Source organism: Daucus carota, chromosome 2 (genome assembly GCF_001625215.2).
Source record: "Daucus carota subsp. sativus chromosome 2, DH1 v3.0, whole genome shotgun sequence".
Taxonomy (NCBI): domain Eukaryota; kingdom Viridiplantae; phylum Streptophyta; class Magnoliopsida; order Apiales; family Apiaceae; genus Daucus; species Daucus carota.
In genome coordinates, this window is record NC_030382.2 from 17035986 (window position 1) to 17054002 (window position 18017).

The 18017-nt window shown below is 36.6% G+C and overlaps 1 non-coding gene across 1 annotated transcript; it reads left to right on the top strand.

The window, feature by feature from the left end:
• The first annotated feature begins 271 nt into the window (after positions 1 to 271).
• On the top strand, positions 272 to 378 carry LOC135150973 (small nucleolar RNA R71). Its single transcript, XR_010289431.1, has one exon. It is a non-coding gene; the product is annotated as a small nucleolar RNA R71 (small nucleolar RNA).
• The last annotated feature ends 17639 nt before the right edge of the window (positions 379 to 18017 follow it).

The following is an 18017-nucleotide window of genomic DNA, read 5'->3' on the forward strand; positions in this document are numbered from 1 at the left end:
TTGGTGAGCCAGAGAATCGACTTTCATCGTGAGAGCTTTAAGTTGAGCTGCTATAGCTGTAGACGTGTCAAGATCAAGAATTCCGGCTACTTTCCCTTGAGTAAGTCTTTGAGTAGGGTTCTGATATTCATTAGCCGCCATCATTTCAATAAGATCATAAGCTTCTTCATAACTCTTAGCCCATAGCGCACCTCCAGAAGCAGCATCAAGCATAGGTCTGGATTGAGGTCCCAGACCATTGTAGAAACTGTTTATTTGCATCCAATCCGGCATACCATGGTGGGGACACTTTCTTAGCATCTCTTTATACCTCTCCCAGGCTTCACAGAATGTTTCTCCTGATTGTTGAGAGAATTGAGATAGAGCATTTCGTAGCGCAGCAGTCTTTGCCATGGGGAAGAATTTAGTGAGAAATTTCTGAGCTAGATCTTCCCATGTAGTAATCGAACCAGATGGTAAAGAATGTAACCATCCCTTGGCCTTATCTTTCAGTGAAAATGGGAAAAGTCTTAGCTTCACAGCCTCATCAGAGACGTCATTAAATTTGAAAGTGTCACAGATCTCTATAAAATTCCGTATATGCATATTAGGGTCTTCAGTAGGAGAACCCCCATACTGTACCGAGTTCTGGACCATTTGAATAGTTCCTGGTTTGATTTCAAAGGCTTTGGCTGCGATTGCAGGCCTGACAATGCTTGATTGGATATCATCGATCTTTGGCATAGAGAAATCCTTCAATGCCTTACTGTCTGGTTGTGCTTCAGGTTCTGTCATTGTTTCAGAATCAGAAGAAGAAGATGAAGATGAATCAATTGCTTTTCTTTTACGGGTTTGAGAACGTGTTTGCATAAACGCGATCCAAGTACCTGAAATAAAGAAAAGAAGAAAAGTGAGAAGAGAATAGAATCCTAGTCAGTGAATTTTAATGCACACTGATGACAAGTACATAAACTAATTAATTAACACCGAGTCCCCGGCAGCGGCGCCAAAAACTTGTTCGGTGAAATCTACACGCAAGCGCACGTGATCACAAGTAATATATTAAGTTCGATCCCACAGAGACTGGTGAATTAAGAATATGCACCTATGCAACAATGTATGATCAATTATCACAGCTAAGACAATTAACAAGGATTGGTTTCTTTTATACTAATAACTAAATTTACTAATCAAATTCAGAATAGGAAAACACATGGGATTCTAACTTCATTATCGAATTCATCTAGAATTGAATTTACTAAGTAACATGTGACTGTTGATCCTAATCAGACAACACGAAAGTAATACATGCCAACTCTCGTTGCACACATATCATACCAATCGAAATCCGCAATTAAGACAGAAATCTCATGGACACCAACAAAGCTCAGACCCTATATCTCTATAGCGGTAGTGTAAGCAGAGAGGTTTAAATAACAAGTCATCTATCGTGATTACACAGGGTGATAAAAATAGTTCAAGTCTATCACAAATTATGCTTCATTCACATAATCCTATGTTTACATGGCAAAGTTCTAAATTCAATCATCCACTCTCGCTTCAGAAAGAATTAACAAACAACTTAGAAGTTAGCTACTCTCCTAAGAAGAATAAGCACGGCTCATGCAAAGAAATCAACGTACGTCACAAAATCAAGTAATAAATATTCGTTACTAGACTACATCGATAAATCCATTAGAATCCCATGAAGGCGGTTAGTTCATAATCGAACTAATCGACATCATGGGTTCTAATGAAAACATGATAAATAAAAGACAAGAATTAAACGGAATAAAAATGCTTGAATTAATAATAAAGATCACACGTTACAGATTTGAAGTTCACGATCTCGCTCGAAACTGTCACTTCCTCGCGAAGAACGATCTAATACAAACTGATATTGTGCTTGAATGATTAAACTAAAACTACGTTATTGTTCTCTTCTACTCAAAACTACTCCTATGAGGCTAGGGTTTTACACACGAGAAATAAAAATACATTGACCAAGTCAACCGGGCCTCGACCGCTGCGAAAATCCACTAAAAAGCTGTAAAAATCGGCCCGGGGAAGTTCTGCTGGGCGCGGCCGCGCTAACTTAGCGCAGGCGCGCTAGTCACAGCAGTTAGTAGCGCGGGCGCGCTAACAAGTAGCGCGGGCGCGCTACTGTCTGTGATGACAGCCCCGTTTCTTCGTTTCTCGCTCGTTCTCGCGTGCATGTCCTTCCTCGCTTCCAGTACCACTTCCGTAGGTGATCACGGTTGCATTTAGCACATGCAACAAGCCCTTTAAACCCCTAGATAGCTCTAGTGGACGAGTGTGCTCTCGTGAGGGTTTGTAGAAGATATACCCACAAAATCCCAAGTCGCGGTGAATCCACAATCCTCTATTCTTGCAAATAATGCACCAAAACCAACCTAAAATGATAGAAAATCACTTCATCACCTCAACTCGTGACCTGCACAGAAAAACAATAAAAACACATCAAAAGACACTAAACACTTAAGTACAACCAACCAATTTAAGTGGAAATGAAGGCCTATAAGTGTGTATAAATACCACTTATCATCTAGCTACTTGGTCAATTCTCTAATGAGTGCATAGAACCCATAGCTGAAAGGAAAAGCTCCTCAACTGAATATATTGATTACATAAAGAAATACTTTAACCTCTTAAAGCAAAAGAAAAGAGCATTCATCACTACGGAGAAAGTCTGGGCAGCTGTGGAGATGATTCATATGATGATCTTCTTGTGAATATTCCTTCATGGCTAAAGAGATAAATCAGAAGCCAAACACCTATAAGCAGTTGATAGTTAAAAACCACTAACACTTCTGAACTTTCTAATATTGTGAATGCTAGAAAATTATTGATGACATGTCAAATGAAATATAAAATCTTATAGTTTCTCTAAATCATTAACCAAAATTGTAGAATATATAGCGCTAATGATTTATTGGTTGAGAGAAATGCTACACTAGACTCTGAATTACTTTAGCTTAAGAAAATCAAAAGGGATACCAATATAGCAAGAAAAGAGATAGTGGTTGTGTATAAAACAGAGGAAATATTTAAAAAGCTGTTGGAAAGAGAGCAAAAAATTATTGCTAAGTGATTGATGGTACGCAAGCCTCGAACAAAGATAGAAAAACCTTTGAAGAAGAAGTTGATGAATCACGGATAATCCACCAACCGATAACAGTTATCCATTGAAGACTCAGAAATCAGTTAAGCTGAAAAAGCTTAATAAAAGATTTGGGTTCATCAACAAATATTTTGTAGGAGAAAGCAACAAAACCAATGGAGTTGAAAAAGCAAATATAGGGCACTTACCTTTTGACCGATAACTTGAGATGGCTCAAGGACTTCCATCCAAAGATATATATTATATTCATTTTTTTGGCCCTTAACATATCCTAATTTGAAAATTTCCACGTGAAGTCATACTTTGCGTAAAGTCATACTTTGGACAACGAGTAGACATTCTGTCTAAAGTTAGGAGCAAACGACAGTTTCTATAACATCGTCAAAAGCTCCACAAGCTTAAAAATTTAAAATATTCAATGTCATCAAGTACTTTTGACGGCATGTTGACTTTGAGTTAAATTTAAAGGGGTCCATTGTTCTCATGAATTTCGCATTGGCGTCAAAAGCTCACTTACAGATATTAATACACTCACCGACCAAAAGAACATATGTAATGCATCTGTTACTTGTCTACAACTTAGGTAAAATATATTTCACTTCACAAAATTTATTCACTCCAAGATATAATATTGAATATTGAGACATGATCAAGAAATGATCTTCTTCAAAAAAATTCTTTAGTGCAGCTTTATTTTTCTGTGATGAATAAATACACTAGTAGTTTATTGTTCATCTTTTTAAGGACTTCGCTGTATAGTATATTTTGCACTTAAACTAAACACAAATTATTGATCTTAAGGAGTCAGAGTGACAAATGAATTATTATCATGTTATATATTACTTGCCCAAAAAATCATATATGGAGTGTTATTATAGTAACAAAAATTTGTCAAAATATTATACATTTACCTTTATTACAAGGGTTTTTCCAATATATATAGCAATAAACATTTGATAAAATCGTTATGTATATTCTTGAGAGATATACCACAAACTAATTATAGGGTAATAATTTTGAAATAAGGTAGTAATTTGTCCTGCATAAAAGAAAATCTTAATTTAAAGTTGATATGCTTTCCTTTTGACAATTACAAATAACTAGAACAAGGTTTATATACCAATGTATCCTAAATTTTAAAATCAGATTATAAACTAGTTTAACTATATATCATAACATAATTTATCAATAAATTTCTCAAGATATGAATTTGCACAATATAAATATTTGATCTTTGGATTATTTAATCGATGGACCATATTTTACTTGGATAGTTTAATTTTGGTCAGAGAAACAATATCTAATAAAGTATTTATATTATTTTGTGCTAGGTGGGCTGTTAGGTGGGCTTTTAGTTAACTATTTTGCATGAAGTATAGTAGGCCCATTAGGGTGCTAATAATAATCAATACATATATTAAGAAAGAAAACCCTAATTAGTGTCTCGAGGCCACAATCTTTCAACTATATACAAAAATCGCAAGCTTCTACCTCTTCATTTGGCTGCAGGAGATTAATCTTCTGCTATACATTGACAGGTATTGATCATCTAATAATAGTATACCATTCAATTTATATATTTGATAATTTTGTGTGAGGTTCATGTTTTCTTAATTTCTTAATGAGACCCTGTGAGCATAGGAGACCTAACATATCATTCAATTTAAATCATCTTGAATACTCTATTAAATTAATTTACTCATCTATGTGAATTTAATGTGTTTTAGATCTGATTAATAGTATTGTAAATGAATTTAGAACCAAATGATATCTTAGCTTATTCTACCAGTATCTACATTTAAATATTATTGGCCTCTGTAGTGCCTCTTTAGTATATATCACCTCATTGGAAAATATGCATTTTTTTTTCTCCCATCATCTAGTTGGTCTCTTTTTTTATCAAATAAATAGATATTGACTATAATTTAAAAGCTTACAACTATGATTAACTTGTCTTATTCTCACTCCAACCATCTTATATATTGTTTGGTTAGACGATGAAATGAGTTCAAAATTAGGAAAGAAATTGTTTGGTATGAGGCTATAATTAACTCTATATTAAATCCATCTTTATGTATTATGTGTTTAGTATTATTTAGGTATTATGTGTTCTGTAGGCTCTTAATGAAGTTAAGAAAAAAAAAATTATATTCTTAGCAATATTCATTTTAGGCTAATATTTATTTCCCTTGTAAACATGTGATTTGACAAGCACTAAGGAAAACTTTTGTATTCAAAAAAGTAAAAGTAAAATTTTCTTTTTAATATACCTATATACAAGGTTGTCCTTTAAATATCATATTCACTATTTTAATTTTATATAATTACCCAAATTATATTATAATATACATTACACAATGTTTTTTTTAATCTCTTTCAAGTGCTATAAAATTTGCACCTCTATCTCTCCTACATTCTTAGCCAATCTTCTCTATTATTGAAATTTTCTAAAGGAGTGTAGTGATAATCCTTTTTGAGTTGTACCTTATTTTTGACCAAAAACTAATTATGCTAATATTTTCATCTAATTATTGCTACCAAAAATATGATAGATTTTTAAAGAAAATTGAAAACCATGATGATTAATTATGAAATTTTCACTCGATTTCATAGTATTTTATTGCATAGGATTTGAACTCAACTTTGAGGTTATATTATTATAATAGTATCACACACAAGTGTCAAGTATCACATTAATTATATATTTCTTAGAGCATTTTATCATTCAGTGATAATACACAAGTATGTCTTTCTCCTTGTCAAAGGCTTAATGTGTTTGACACCATTATCATATGATGTGTTATACCGACAACATGAAGGAGTCATAAATTCATTTATTGTTATTAAACGAATATTTTTTAAACAATACCAAATATATCTTTGTAGTACCAATGCTTTCTTATACTCGTGTATATGCTCATCATTTGCGCGAGATCATCTCAGAAATACCGTATTATCGTAATATACAATATAAATGATAAAACAAACTATATGTCAAATTATGAATTGAACTTAATTGAAAAGATTATGAGTTGATTTTAGGCTAAAAGGTCATGTGTCTTACTAATTTGATGTACTAGTTGTCTTTTCAATCTAAAATTGCTACATATTTAAAATCTCAAAAAAATAGTCCCGTAAGGTCTGAACCAAGATTAATATATTCGCTCAAGTAGAATTAAAGTTACTTTATTAGGAGTTGAGTTGATGCATGTTGTTGATATAAAATATGATCGTAGTAGACTTTTTTTTTAACATCTTAGATTTGGAAAAAGTGTGTATGTGAGCACTCTTTGGTTATGATGTCAAAATTTTCTTCCTTCTTATTTCTTGTATTCTCACAATTTATTTATTACTTGTAATTTCATAATTTAGTATATAACACAAATTTACTAGACAGATAGGCACACATGATCCATTGTAGAAGCATGAATTTTCAGGATATGACCTTCTTTCTAAAACAACTCCCTTCTATAATCTAATATCATAAAAAATTATGAACATACTCATGGATTCTTACTTCAACAAATTACGAGCTATGCTTTGAACCGAAGCGCAAGTCCAACAATTTATCTAAATGAGCTTCTAAGCTCAAGTAGAGGGAATGTGACATAAAATGCTACTCCAACAGTATTAAAGGGATTCTCTAAATCCCCAAGACATCCTCAATATCAATAGTTAGGTCATATGGTTTTGCGGAATCCCTAAGACATACTCAATATCGCTAGTTAAGTCATATCATATTTTTTGGTAACTAGTAATCATTCCCTATTTCATTTTTTGGAAAAAAATTCAATTTTACCCGGTCCATGTCGGAGACAGCGGGGCAGTCGTTACACCATTGGTGCAGAGAGCCTCTAGAATAAGGAGGCCGCCATCAACCATTGACCCCACTATTTTGTAGATCTTAAGTCATTTATCCCCACTATACTACGCCTTTCATATTTGAAATACATAATTATGATAAGAATCATGATGAATATAGGGACAACTCTTTATTGGTTTAAATATATTATTATAATAAAATGAGAAATATATATAAAAATCGTTGTTGGAAGTCGACATACAAATTAGTAATGCTAAATCACTAAGATATTTATTTCATAATATATATAATAAAATGCTCTAGAACACTTTTAAACTTACTCTGAATATGGGTATTTTTATCATACTTTAGAAAGTTTGGAACTTGATGCCCATATACTAACCCTAAAAAACACGGTTCACCTTTGAATATATTTTTAGTCATGACTCCAACTTGTTCTTGTTAAAATAAAAATACTATTTCTCTTTCTTTTCAGTAATCAACGTTTTTTCTAAGTCATAAAGAAAGATCTTTCAAGTTTAAATTGCAATAACACCTCTATTAATTAATTGCCAAATATTTAAAATGATTCCTTCCTAAAACAGAAGTTTCTCTTCTCTTCTTATTCAAAATTTATCGTCATTTTAACATTATGTTCACACTTATTTGATCAACAGAAATATGTTGGTTATCATAATATATGGTGTTAAACTCTAACTAGCTTCTTTTCACATGTGTGAAGTTATTAATTATATTAAATCCACTATCTAGGTGTTGGTGTGAGCATAAAAGATATATATGATTCCCTATAACTACATATGGTGGATGCAAAATGAGTATAGTGAAGAGACCATTTGATATTTAATGCATGAACTAAATATGTTGGATGTAAGTGGGCAGTTGATTTTTATATGAAAATTACTAGCTAACCAAAAAATTTTTCCAAATACTTTTCCCAAATGCTAGTTGGCGGTGTTTGATTAGTTCCACTTACCTTAAAAATAATGGACCCTTATATGCACATGAACCACCTAATTAAAATCAGTTCCATGTCATTTAATAAAATAATAGGGGACAAGATTTGAGATATATAATATTATTGTTTTTATATTATAAAGATTACTGTTTTTGATAAGTTTTGTAACATAAAAAATCGAAATTGATATTTTTTAGGAAATAGTTGGGACGAGTACTATTTGTTTACCCGGTAACTCTTAGACATATGCGTGATGTGCAGGGTTGTGTGGCATGGAGAAGAATAACTCCGAAAATACTGTTTCCAGACGAGAGAGGTGCCCAGAAAGATCAACTCCATCTTCATCGATTTTAGCAGTTACCAAATGAAGCAAGTTGGTGGACACAGTCATAATAATCTACCAAGCAGGTGACCAATTAAACTTAAGCACTTTGCGTCTTCTTTCAAACTTCAGTGCAATGTGCATCAGTAGTGACTTGGCACAAGCTCAGCTTGGTTCATGACCTTTTAATTAAGTTAATGTAGCAATTAGAATGCACATATATGACCAGAAAAAATTGAAAACAAAACATGTGTGCAGGAATGACTCCGGGCAATTCGAAAAATCTGGAGAAGACGGTGCTGGTATAAAGGCAAATGAAAATTCTGTGGAGCATAGTTATGGTAAAAAGGCAAAAGGAAGAGATGATCTGGCTGGTTTTAGTTTGAGGTGAACTTTCTATTACCTATAGGTCATATTACTAATATTGTGTTTTGTTAGGAACAATGAATCAGAATCTAATCGAATGATTAAAAATAAATGAAAATAATAGATGAAGAAGGGAATTTGAAAAACATTTAGAGAGTGCAAAATTGATATAGTGAGATTTGAGAAAAAAAATCAGTATTGGAGGAAATTGAGCATAAATTGTTACAGTGTCTTCTCTAAGTATATGGTTTAAGAAATAAAATGGAGGGATATTCAATAAATTGATAAACTTAATTTAACATAGTTCATATTTAATTGCATTTATTTCAAATTCATTCACCTCATCCAAACACAACATAAGATCTCAAATAAGCTCAAATGAGGGAAACAATCACGATATATTATTATGCAGATGTTCGGTTACGTAGTTATATCTTTTAAATAGTGTCAAAAGTTTTAGTTTGAGAGGAACTTTCTATTGTTTGCACATCATCTTATTCATATTCTGCTTGTTGTATTAAGAGCTCGAATTTGCACAAATTGATGGATATATGAAAATTATTGTGGGGTGAATGAATTTGAAAGGATTGGAATGAAATTTAAACTATATGTAATGGACAATTATTTATACATTGCATTCCTTCCTCCAATCTTGACATCTTATACTAGAGATCACACCTTCTCAATTTATGAAGGAATCCTCCATTACCTGCTAAACACTTTTTTTTTCAAGTCTTAGGATAGCAGTTTTGTACTCACTCAATTTTTTCAAAACTTCCCTCTTAATTCTATTATTTGCATTTATATTTAAGCATTTCATTCCTTTCTCCCATATTAGGATATATTATACAAATGTCTCGTTCCGTATCTATGGTACTCTACCAAAATTAATATAAAATGTGATTTTCAAAAATTTGGTGTCAAATGGCTATACATTGGTTATGCGGCGGCCATATTACACATTTATCAAAACAAACATTTTTTTAGGATGACGTGAAAACTCAAAGAAATTTGAATGAGCTCAGTGTTAAAGTTATTTGTTATGAAATTGTACCAATGACTTGAATATTCTCTCTTCTTCATTGGCAAATTTCTAGTCTATCTTGCCTTCTATAGCTAGCCATAAACTTGATCATATATATACATTGGATAGAGTCCCTATTTAATTAAATTGGATGATGTTAAACCACCAGTACTTTATTTAACATTCTCAAGTGACACAGAGAATATGTTGCTGAGAAGACTCGAAAGAAATATGAAGAACGTGGTGAGGTCGACCTGCATATTTTTTATTTACTTTACTATTTGTTTTATTTCTTATAAGAAAGCTGATAATATTTTTCTTTGTTATAGAAAAATGTTAAAGTGGCCCGTGCAATTGATACAAAAAAGGCAGTTTACTCTGAAACCCGCGAGGGTCACAAAAAGAAGGTAACAAATGACCATTTTATATTTCTCGACAAATATTATAAGTATTTTTGTTTTCCAGATTTAGCATATTTATGTTTCATGACCAATTACTTTTTTTAACAAATTACATGTAGGCAAAGAAAAATGGTGAAAATCCTGAAGAAGGTGTTGATGAGGTTCAGGAGATTGAGGATGAGGAGATATCATACCTTCATCTTGAAGCTGGTGGTGCTAACTCGATTGTTGGAAGAAGTGGCATAACAAGGAAGTCAAAGAAAAAATTGACAAAAAATAAAATGCAACATCTGTAGAATTGCAAAAAGTGACCGAAAAGTTAGCTGCAGCAATGGAGGAGAAGATGCAGAAGAAATTGAGGAAGATTTTTGAAAAACTTGGTGAATTAAATCCTGGTCTGAACATTGATGTAGAAGAATAATGTGCTGAAAGTTCTACTAATGCAACTGAAGATCGAGATTCGGAGGATGGAGAAGAAGTGAATGGAGATGAAGGCGATGTAGATGGAGAAGATGCTGCATTGACATAAGTCAGATGTTGAATTTACTTTTGTTTAAATTCTCTCGCGAATATGGTCTAGCTTATGTATGCGACTAAATTCTCTCGCGAATTTATTTATTTTGCCTTAAACTTACTTAATGAACGGTTTGTCTGATGATGTTGTGACAGCCTGAGTGCTGATTTTGAATTGGTATTATGGTTATGAATGATATTGATGCTTGGATTTGTGGAATAAAAACATGCCTTGATAGTCCATTTTCAGCAATATCCTTTTGTTTTTTTAAAAAAAATTTGTTGCAATTGTGTTCCAATTTGTTGACATTTAGTATTACAACAGCCAAACAATTCATTGCAATTGGACTGATTAATGTTGCCTTAAGGTGGTTAGTTAGCCAACAAAAACACTACTGCAATGATTTACCTGTGTTGCTTTAAAAATTATTTTGTTGCTACATAGGCTTTATTGTAATAATTGTTTGTTGTTGCATTACATTGCACAAATTGTTGCTATAAGGCCTCTATTGCATCACGGGCGGATGCAACGCCAAAAATTTGCATATTTGTTGCAATACAATGTACTGCCACATACATAGCCCATAAGGCAATATATTTTTATTGTTGCTATATGCATTCTATGGTGTAGTGCTCCTTCCATTACAACTAAATTCAAGTGTAGTTCCCGATACTAACTTTAGCTTCACATATTATGTATATATGTAGAAATAAAACATAGACTTATAAGATGCTTTATTGTATAATTAGGTCAAGTATATGACAATTTTTTAATTTGTTTATTTCTACTAATATTTTACGTTGTAATTAGGAGTTGCTGCTGACGATCAAACCATGGAAGATAACACATTGGAGGTTTTCATAAGGGCTCTTTCCTCGAGTAAACTAGGTGAAGTCATCAAAGGTTGTTGATAGTTGATACTATCATGTAAATTTTTTGCCAGCTCTCACATTTCTTTGTAGCCATTTATCTTTTTTGCCAGCTCATATTTCTTTGTAGCCATTTCTCCTCTTTGTTTGAGCCTTTCTTGAATATGTAATTTCAGAAGAAAACAATGGGTTGACTGATATCCCGGCTGATGATTCCGCTGGCAAGAAAGGTTTGGTTGTACAAAAATGACTGATTCGTCGACGAAAAGTGCAGATGTCTGAACTTGATCAGATAACAAAGCCTATTGGTGTCCATTAGTGACAGTTCGGGCAGTGACAGTTATGCACGTGGTAGAGGTGGCGTTAGAGGTGGCTACCGTGATGGACGAGGACGAGGAAGGCGGTCTTTCAATAGAGGCCAGAATTCTGAAGGCTATCAGCCATCTAGTCGTGGTCAAAATTTCGGAGGCCGAGGACGAGGCGGATATCAACAACGAGGTGATAAGTCTCAATATTAGTGCTATAACTGTAATAAATATGGTCATTTCATTTATGAGTGTAGAGCACAAAAGGTGGAAGAAAGAAGTCATTTTGCAGCAGAAAAAGAAGACAAAGATATTGGCAGTGCAATGTTCCTCACTTACAAAGGAGACGAGGAAAACAAGAAGACTGTTTGGTATCTTGAATCAGGGGCCAGTAATCACATGACTTGCCACAAGGAGTTATTCATGGAGATAGACAACACCATTAGTGGAGAAGTTACTTTTGGTGACTCGTCATAAAGATTCCGGTCAAAGGAAAAGGTACTGTCACGATCATGTCCAAGAAAGGTGAAAAGAAATATATAAATGATGTTTATTATATTCCTGCAATGAAAAATAATATCATCAGTCTTGGCCAACTTGTGGAGAAAGGATATAATATACAGATGCAGAACAATTCCCTCATTATCAGAAATCAAGCTCGGGAATTGATTGCGAATGTGGAGATGTCAAAGAATCGTTCGTTTACGCTTGATATGATAATGAAGGTACAGAAGTGCTTAAAGTCAGTCATTAAAAATGACTCGTGGTTGTGGCATTTGAGATATGGTCATCTTGGATTTTCTGGCTTGAAATTATTGTCGAAGACAAAAATGATGGACGGTTTGCCAGAAAACAACGAACCAGAAAATTCGTGTGAAGCGTGTGTAAAGTGGAAACAACGTCGACAAACTTTTCCCGTTGGGAAGTCATGGAGAGCCAGGTTGCCATTGGAGATTGTTCACACAGATATTTCTGGTCCATTTGATATCTCATCACTTAGAGGTAGTGGATATTACCTAACATTTATTGATGATTTTGGTAGGAAAAGTTGGGTGTATATCATCAAAGAAAAGTCGGAAGCTCTTGATAAATTCAAGGAGTTCAAAGCACTGGCAGAAAAGCAAAGTGGTCATTACTTGAAGGCACTAAGATCAGACAGAGGAGGCGAGTATACTTCTAATCTGTTCAGAAGTTTTTGCAGAGCACATGGAATGATCAATCATCAATTGACAACGTCCTATACTCCTCAACAAAATGGTGTTGCAGAAAGAAAGAATCGCACGATTCTTGACATGGCAAGGAGCATGGTGAAAGCAAAGCACTTGCCGAGAACGTTTTGGGCCGAAGCCGTTTTATGTGCAGTTTATTTGTTGAATCGCTGTCCAACAAAAAGTGTCGGAAACAAAATTCCAAGTGACGCATGGAGTGGAAGCAAACCATCCGTGGGACATCTCAGAATTTTTGGGTGTATTGCATATGCCCATGTTCCTGATCAGAAAAGAAAGAAGTTGGATGATAAAGGCGAGTTTTTGATTAAATATTAAGAAACTAAGAATAAGAATACAGAACCGAATAGGATGGTTTTATAGGAAAAGACTTAATATTATTAGATTGATAAACTGAGTTTATATACATCACATATAGTAACTGCTAATCTATGTACAAGGCAGTTGTAACTGTCTGTAACTTCCTAGAAACCAACTATAACTACCAGATGGCTACAACTACTTTATTTATTATCAATTAATACCCAAATAACAACTAAAGAACAATCCAACATGATATTAGAAGTGCATATTTATGGGATATGACAAAAGAAGCAAGGCGTACAGGCTCTATAATCCTCTCACGATGAAATTAATAATTTCTCGAGATGTTGAGTTCGATGAATCAAATTATTGGAAATGGAGCGAGGAGGAAAGAAAAGTTGTTGGGTTATTTTTCAATGATGATGATGATGGCAATGACGACCCCAACATAGAAGGTGACGATGATGATGATCAAACTCCTCCACAAAGTCCGAATCGATAAAATCCCGCATTAACACCATCGGATTCAAGTGGAAGCAGAAGTTCAGAGAGAGCACTAAGAAAAATGTCTGGATAATATCTATGAAGCAACGAGTCCAGTACACACAACCTTTGATTATTCCTTATTTTGTTTAATGGCTGAATGTGATCCAATTATTTTTGAGGAAGCTTCTGAAGAAAGCATATGGAACAAAGCCATGGATGAAGAAATTGGTGCAATAAAGAAAAATGATACTTGGGAGCTCACATATCTTCCAAAAGGAGACAAAGAAATTGGGGTCAAATGGGTCTACAAGACAAAGACGAATCAAGATGGTGAAGTAGAAAAATACAAGGCGAGGCTAGTGGCTAAAGGCTACAAGCAGCAATATGGCATTGACTATGATAAGGTGTTTGCTCCAGTTGCACGAGTTGACACCATCAGACTTCTTACAGCAATTTCTGCTCAGAATCAGTGGAAGATTTATCAGATGGATGTGAAGTCGGCATTTCTAAATGGTTATCTTGAAGAAGAAGTCTACATCGAGAAACCTGCAGGATTTGTTCGGAAAGGCCAGGAAGATAAAGTCTACCGGCTAAAGAAGGCATTGTACGTACTAAAAAAGGCATCGAGAGCGTGGAACACAAGGGTTGATGAATATTTTCAAAAGAATGGTTTTGTGAAGAGTCCATACGAGCATGCACTCTACACGAAAACAAATTCAGGGGGAGATATTATGATCGTTTCCTTATACGTAAATGACATGATATTTACCGGAAACAATCCTGGTATGCTTGATGATTTTAAGAAAGTTATGAATAACGAATTTGAGATGACAGATATTGGTCAAATGTCATACTTTCTTGGAGTCGAGGTGAAGCAAAGCAAAGATGGGATTTTTATGTCGCAGAATAAATATGCCGAGCAGATTTTCAAGAAGTTCAGAATGGAGGAATGCAAGCTAGTGAGCACGCCAGCAGAAGCAAGCATAAAGCTCAGAGTTGATTCAACGAGGGAGTCGGTAAATCTGACATTGTTCAGAAGTGTGGTTGGAAGTTTGAGGTACCTAACTTTTACTCGTCCGGATATCATGTATGCAGTCGGATTGGTTAGTAGGTACATGGAGAAGCCGAAGCAAGATCACTTCATGGCGGCTAAAAGAATTTTGAGATATATGAAAGGTACATTTGATCATGGTTTATTTTACACTCATTTTCAAGATTCAAAATTAGTCTGCTATTCAGATAGTGATTACGGTGGAGATTTGGATGACGGGAAAAGCACTTCGGGATATGCTTTTCATATTGGCTCGGCGATATTTTCGTGGTCATCAAAGAAGCAACAGATAGTCGCTCTTTCAACATGTGAGGCAGAATACATCGCAGCAGCAGCGTGCGCATGTCAAGCTATGTGGCTAGGCTACATATTGGGCGGATTAAATCTTGTAGAAGAAGGTACGGTTAAAATTTACGTGGATAATAAATCCGTTATTTCTCTCTCGAAAAATCCAGAGTCGCACAGTCGGAGCAAGCACATCAATATTAAATATCATTTTCTTCGAGAGCAGGTGAACGATAAAATTGTGGAACTGCTGCACTGCAAGACAGAAGAAAATTTGGCGGATATTTTCACGAAGCCGTTGAAGCCAGAAGTGTTTCAGAAAATGAAAAAAGAAGCTCCGAATGCAAAGTCGGGTTTGAGGCTGAGTGTTAGAATTCAATCCCTCATAAGTAGTATTAATAATGCATGGATAATTGGCTTGCTGGAATCATGGATTCAACATTCGTGCACACAACAGCCAAGAAGAAGAATAACTGCAAGAGACAAAGACTCCAGAACTGGGGTTACATATATAAGAATAGTTATCTGAATAAAAGGATAAGTAGTTGCCTAGTCAATGTTTTCAGCTTCTGGATAATTATAATACAAACCGGAGCAGCTAGATGGTGGCACGTAGCAATAACTCTTTTTCTCTGTTCAACATAGAAAATTGCAGGTCAATTCAGAACCCTAAATATAAGGTGGGCTGGTACAAACTTCTATGCAGTGTTCCACGTTCAGTAAAAATAGGCTCGTCATATGCATGTAATAAATATCACTGTTATGGCCAAATATCAACTCGGCGGATGATTGCGTAGACCTCGCCTCAATTCACGGAAGGGACCAATCTCTGAGATTGTCCTCGCCCATTATATGGGCCTCGCCATCTATGAAGCCCGGGAAGTGAGGACCCAGCAATATATGGACCCAGGTCAATAGGACGGTCCTCGCCCAGTCAGTGTCCTCGCCCAGTGTAGACCCTCGTCCTAGGCATGTATCAGGCTTCACGGCCCAGTGACTAGCGGCCCGAGTCTTCAAGAGAGTCCTCGCCCAATGCTTATCTTCCTCGCCCAATGCGGAAAAGGGCCGAATACGTCTGGTTCTCAGGCCTAGTTGTTATTGTTTTATCTAGGGCCCAGGCCCACCTTCAGCCTCGCCCTAAGAGAGGACGGAGGGCTAGCCCATACAGCTGAGTCTGGGGAGGTCCACGTGGGCTAGTGCTGGTCAGCCCTCCTAGTTCCATGCTCCTCGGAGGAAGCTGGGCTCCAAAAGCCCATATCCGTCTGATCTGAGGCGGTGGCCCATAGCTGGAACCAAGGAATGAGAAACCTATTCGGATTAGGTTACTTGTTCCCCAAGAACTACGTCTGGCTTGATCCTTATAAATAGGGTACGTAGGCACATCGTTTGGGGATAAGTCACAACCCTTGCAAGAACGAATACTCCTTCGCTCTTGTGAGAAAACCCTGATTCCCTGAACGATCTCAGCCAAACCCAAAATCACCACCCATACTCCATCGTCCGCCGTCATCGTCCACCACAAGTTCCAGCAACCCTCCCCGAATCTTGTTATCACCAGATTCCTCCGTTAACAATTGGCGCTAGAAGGAGGGGTTTTGACATCTATTGGAGGAAGGATGTCTCAGGATATGAAGAACGACGCTACGGATCAGAACCAGAAGGCTCCGGTGGACCCAACTGTCATCGAGATTACTGATGCGCCACCGCCACCGCCGTCCGAAAATCAACAATCCCTACTCAATACTCCTTTGACGACCATTCAAGCACCCATCATGATGTCCAACACTCAAATCTTCGACACCTTCGCCGCCTTCACCAATACCATGAAAGCTGTCTCCACCCGCCTGAACTCCATGGAGATAGTGGTACGGTCGCTGCCAAAAGACATCGGGCAGCCACACGAACAGAATCGTCGTCACCACATTGGAGGAGATAAGAGCAAGGGAAAGTCCTCCCATGGGACGCATCGCCAGGGAAAAGAACCCATAACAGAACCACCAGAACCAAACAGGAAGGCTGATGATAGGTTTCGCACTATAACACCCCGGAACTTGCATTACGATACTCCCGGGACACGACGTCCCCCTGAAGACAAAAGACAAGCAAAAATCGTGATCTCCCAATACCTCGACAAATCCTTGACCGAAGAGCAACGACAGGAGGCCAGTAGAAAGCACGATGAAGAACTTGCCCGGGATATCCGTAGTATCAGGCAGCAACATCGACTCGCGACCGTCAAAAGCGAATTCAAAGGCCATCCCCCACCACCGATCGAAGGCAATAAGAAAGTCCTTGGAACCACCATTCAGGAAAAACGTTCCTCTGAGGGCGAAGGAACCAACAAGGAGAAACAATTAGTGGTTTATGAGGGAAGGAGGAAGCCTTATTATCAGCGGGAGACCCCAGAAAAGAATCACTTTTACAGGCAGAATCGCCCCCTTTCACCTCCCAGAGATCGAGGCTATCGCCAAGGCTTTTCTCGTTATTATCATTCAGGCTATCGTCAAGACTCGTCTCAAGACTACCGAAAGGATTACCTACAACCCTCGCCTCGTCACCATCGTCGCCCGACGCCTCCGATGTACCGTAGCTCAACATCTCAGTCTTACAGACGCCCGACGCCTACCAATAGCCGTGGCCCGACTCCGCAAGGAAGCCTCCCTCCTCCTCCACAAGGAAACCTTCCTCCTCCACAAGGAAACCTTCCTCCTCCTCCACAAGGAAACCTTCCTCCCCCGCAAGGAAACCTTCCTCCTCCCCAAGGAAACCTTCCTCCTCCGCAAGGAAACCTTCCTCCTCCCCAAGGAAACCTTCCTCCTCCGCAAGGAAACCCGGTAACGATTCCGGGACTAGATGGCGTATCTGTTGACGCTCTGAAAGGATTGTTGGTACAATTTGGCGTGCAAGGTCACACGGTTCCAGAGGAAGCAGCCTCCCCCTTCTCCACCGCGGTACGACAATCCCCC